The following is a 5,000-nucleotide window of genomic DNA, read 5'->3' on the forward strand; positions in this document are numbered from 1 at the left end:
CTTTCACAAGACCTGCTTTTGAAATAAACTCTAAAATGCCCGCTAGCATTGTACGACACATCATGTCCAAGGATCTTGGCAAGGATGAACCTGCCATCCACACCTCGAGCCTCAAACAGATATCGCTTTCTTTCTATGATGTAAGTGGGGCATTCAATCAACAAATGCCTCACTGTCAAGGGTATTAAGCAGTTAATGGAATACTGTTCCCATACCTAGATGTCACCAACAATTCATCCTCTCCATCTTTTAAGACAATACTGCTCTAAAGCAGGGTTTGCACGATCGAACGGTTCGTCGAAGCCGGTTGTCAAACTCAGTTGTCGAACCTGCTTGTCAGACGGCTCAAAGAGACCGAGTCAGCCACAAATGCATAAGGTTTGTGGACAATGAAGCCCCGATCACAAAAGTCAGGCGAGAACAGACTTTCTTCGAACTGTTCGGCAAACATGTTCGACAACCAAATACCCTGTTCACAAGTTCGAACATCTCTTCAAACACTTGCCTGTCGAACAAAAAAGGTTGGGGATCACTGCTTTATACCCAACAATATACAGCAAAATATAACAATCAAGATATTTACTTAATATACTGTAGTATAGAGCAATCAAGATACCCCTTGCAGACTTATTTCAGAAGATGACCTCTGACCTTTCCAGTAGAGCTAATATATATTACGGTTTCGCGGGTTCGCGGAAAGCATCCATTGCCAAACGAGGTCAAACAATGTTACGAAACGATGCCGATCACCAAATGATCTGTATTCCCTGCAAAGCCATTTTAAAAGAGCTATGCTACTTGCCATTCTTTCCAGTCTTTTTATTCAGCGTAAAATCGAGAGTATTCAATGTTTATTTACTTATCTTCATTTTTCAAATCTTATTAAATCAGTTTAAGTATTCTTCTTTTGGTTTTCATGTGTGTGTGATATAATCTATTGGAAGTTATATAAAGAGATTATTGCACTTCATGGCTTGTTAAATGTCAATTTACACACCAATAACAGCAACAACAATACCAATAATAATAATAATAATCTTCCCTATTATAATAAAGAACAAGTGCGTTTCTATATATAAATATATAATAATTTTGTCATGCTCATGAAGAGAGGGAGTAGTCTTTCCCTTGGTGAGTGGAGATACCCCGAGAGGTACACTCGGAAACCAAACCACACTCCCACAAATTGCCGAAAAAGTGGGCTGTACTTAGAAGGGGGGAGGGGAGGTGGAATGGTTGAATCTGTGTATGGGTATTACGTGCATATCTAAACAATTAGACGTCATTTTTTTACGCTTGGGTACAACAACAACAACAATAATAATAACAATAATAATAATAATAATAATAATAATAATAATAATAATAATAATAATAATAATAATAATAATAGACATACAAATGCATCTAGGTTTTCGAGATAAACTACTCCGGGTTTCGACATCCAAGTAATTGGTACGGCTAACATTACAGTAAATAAAAAAACACATTTCCCCTTTCGGCCCAGGAAACTAGATACAGAGTCATTTCAGAATAATGCATATCATTATTAATAACTCAAATAACACAGAGCTCGCACTGTGTGTGTGAGCGCGTGATAGTTTCGACTCACCTGTCTGCTTGTCTGTCTGTGTTATTATTATTATTATTATTATTATTAATAATATTATTATTACTCTCCGTGTGTGCTTTATTTTTGTGATAGGTAACCACAATAACTTTTCCACAGTTTCCAGTGATACGATTTAGTTTATGCAGAAGTAAAGGTTAATTTTCCCCATATGTATGCAAAGGTTATTTTCGGGGCGGACGAAGAGTATTATTTTTCCAACTACTATATATATGCAAATTCAACCCGCTATGAGAGAGAGAGAGAGAGAGAGAGAGAGAGAGAGAGAGAGAGAGAGAGAGAGAGAGAGAGAGAGAGAGAGATAATAATAATTTATATGTATGTATATATACACTGTATAAGTATGTGTGTAATTGTAACTCATATGAGAGAGAGAGAGAGAGAGAGAGAGAGAGAGAGAGAGAGAGAGAGAGAGAGAGAGAGAGAGAGAGAGAGAGAGAGATTGATAATTCATATGTATGTATATATACTGTATAAGCATGTGTAACTGTAACCTTTATGAGAGAGAGAGAGAGAGAGAGAGAGAGAGAGAGAGAGAGAGAGAGAGAGAGAGAGAGAGAGAGATTGATAATTCATATGTATGTATATATACTGTATAAGCATGTGTAACTGTAACCTTTATGGAGAGAGAGAGAGAGAGAGAGAGAGAGAGAGAGAGAGAGAGAGAGAGAGAGAGAGAGAGAGAGAGAGAGATACGACTATTTCATATGTATGTATATATACTGTATAAGCATGTGTAACTGTAACCTTTATGAGAGAGAGAGAGAGAGAGAGAGAGAGAGAGAGAGAGAGAGAGAGAGAGAGAGAGAGAGAGAGAGAGAGAGAGAGAGAGACCTGAATATACATAATTATAACGTTTGCATAACTCCCATATCTATACGACAGACATCCTTAAATGAAGGGTATCGAACAAGGAATGAAATTGCAGACCTTACACCGAGATTTGCTCCATACATGCATAACAATCATCCTTGAATAGAATCAAATTTATGTGAAAAAAAAAAATACAATCTTCCGCTCAGTCATGTGAGGTTGTATACATAAGCTAGCTTTTCATGTATACATTAACGTTACACGAAAATGATCAGTATATCATTCACACATCTCGAGAATTCAATGATAAGGCATGGAATCATATCATATATATATTGTGACAACCTAACAGCTAACTCTCCGACTCGCAATTCATGGGTCGAGAGTTCGAGTTTTGCTTGCAGCTGGAAAAAGTTCTCACTAGTGTTAAAATAACCCAAAACGTATAACTGCCGAGTCATCATGAGCCATTGCCTGACCCACCCTAGTCCTAGCTTGTGTGGAAAAGGGGTTTGTTTAGTGATCTTATGCATATGTAAGGTAGGTAACTAGAACATTGGCCTGTATCTTGCCTCTGTCGCTCATGTGAGATATTTAAACTTAAAACAATATATGAGATACGCAACAAAACAAATAACGTGCTGTTTGTATGTTTATAAGCAAATGCATATAAAGACACATACATATGCATGGAAACATACATACATATACACTATATGTACACGTATATACATACATATATATATATATATATATATATATATATATATATATATATCTATACATATATATATATATATATATATATATATCTATACATATATATATATATATATATATATATATCTATACATATATATATATATATATATATATATATATATATATATATATATATATATATATATATATATATATATATATATATATATATATATATATATATACATATATATATATATACATATATATATATATATATATACATATATATATATATACATATATATATATATATATATATATATATTATATATATATATATATATATATATATATATATATATATATATGTATATATACAGTATATATATAAACTGGACAGTAAAATATCTTTGTGAGGTGATATTAAATCCTACACAAAAAAAAAAAGTCCTAACAAAATTTATCACCAATCAGTCGACCTACATAAAGTATGACTTGACCTTTAACATCGCTTTTACATCCAAATAAAATCTAAAAGTTCCTACTAATTGTAACCAACTACATCAAAAGAACATTTAGACATCGAGAAGCTTAAATGGGATCCACACCCCATTCTCAAATATAAAAACAAAAACAAAATCAAAATTCTTAACCCTAGAAAAGCACTAAGTGTGCACATCTCCGCCACTGCAGCTTATCTCTCGAAACCAGCTTGCCTTTTCCCAGAATCAATTTAGACCGTAGGCGTATTTGAAGTCTGTGTGACAACCATGTGCAAACTTAGGGTTAAGGTTAGGGTTAATTTCGCCAAATTTTTCCTCGACCTTGACCTCTGACCAAGGAATTTCAAAATTTAACCACTTTCAGGTTTTAATTTAATTAATCCCTGAAAGTTTCAATACTCTATGAGTAAAATTGCGGCCAAGAAATTGTTCACAAATAAACAAACAGGGGCGAAAACATAACCTCCTGCAAAAAGGACCTTCATGCATTTAACGTTAATATGATGCTGCTGTTGATGAAAAACTATTCACCGTTGGAGCCCTTAGGCTTATAGCATCTTGCTTTTCAAAACTAGGGCTGTAGCTTGGCTTTTAATAATAATAATAATAATAATAATAATAATAATAATAATAATAATAATAATAATAATAACAACAACACAAAGGCATCGCACACGGCGTCTATTTGGTGTGAAGAACATAGAACAAAAATGTGAAGAATTCCTCACCAATCGCTTGGGTGTGGTATCCCAATATGCAAATTCCACACGAGCACTTTGCAGCCAGTAACATAATAAAAAACCGGCAAACAGAAACCACTAATTAGGAACAAAAAAACAAAACAAAAAAGTATCAGCACTGTCCTATATAGGCTACAATCAAAAGGAGGAGGAGGAGGAGGAGGGGAAGGGGAGGAGGAGGAGAAGGGGGGGAGGAGGAGGAGGGGGGGGAGGAGGAGGAGGAGGAGGAGGAGGAGGAGGGGGAGGGGGAGGAGGAAGGATACTGTGGTTGAAATATGACGAGGACTAAGTTGGTAGATGCATTATCTCCTCTCAAACAAACCGTGTGGAGAGAGAGAGAGAGAGAGAGAGAGAGAGAGAGAGAGAGAGAGAGAGAGAGAGAGAGAGAGAGAACATGCAAACCTGTAAACAAATTGTGGCAATGCTATTATTATTATTATTATTACTTTTATTATTATTATTATTATCATCATTACTAGCTGAGCTACAACCCTAGTTGGAAAAGTAGGATGCTATAAGCCCAGGGACTACAACAGGGAAAATAGCCCACCGCGGAAAGGAAATAAAAAAACACACGAGTAGAATAGCTTGCCTGAGTGTACCCTCAAG

At 35.1% G+C, this 5,000-nt stretch overlaps 1 protein-coding gene across 1 annotated transcript in view; it reads right to left on the bottom strand.

Moving 5' to 3' along the window:
* The window catches only part of LOC137642411 (uncharacterized), a 620,767-nt gene that overhangs the window by 512,162 nt on the left and 103,605 nt on the right, over positions 1-5,000 (bottom strand).

Source organism: Palaemon carinicauda, chromosome 6, assembly GCF_036898095.1.
Source record: "Palaemon carinicauda isolate YSFRI2023 chromosome 6, ASM3689809v2, whole genome shotgun sequence".
In the NCBI taxonomy this organism is placed as follows: domain Eukaryota; kingdom Metazoa; phylum Arthropoda; class Malacostraca; order Decapoda; family Palaemonidae; genus Palaemon; species Palaemon carinicauda.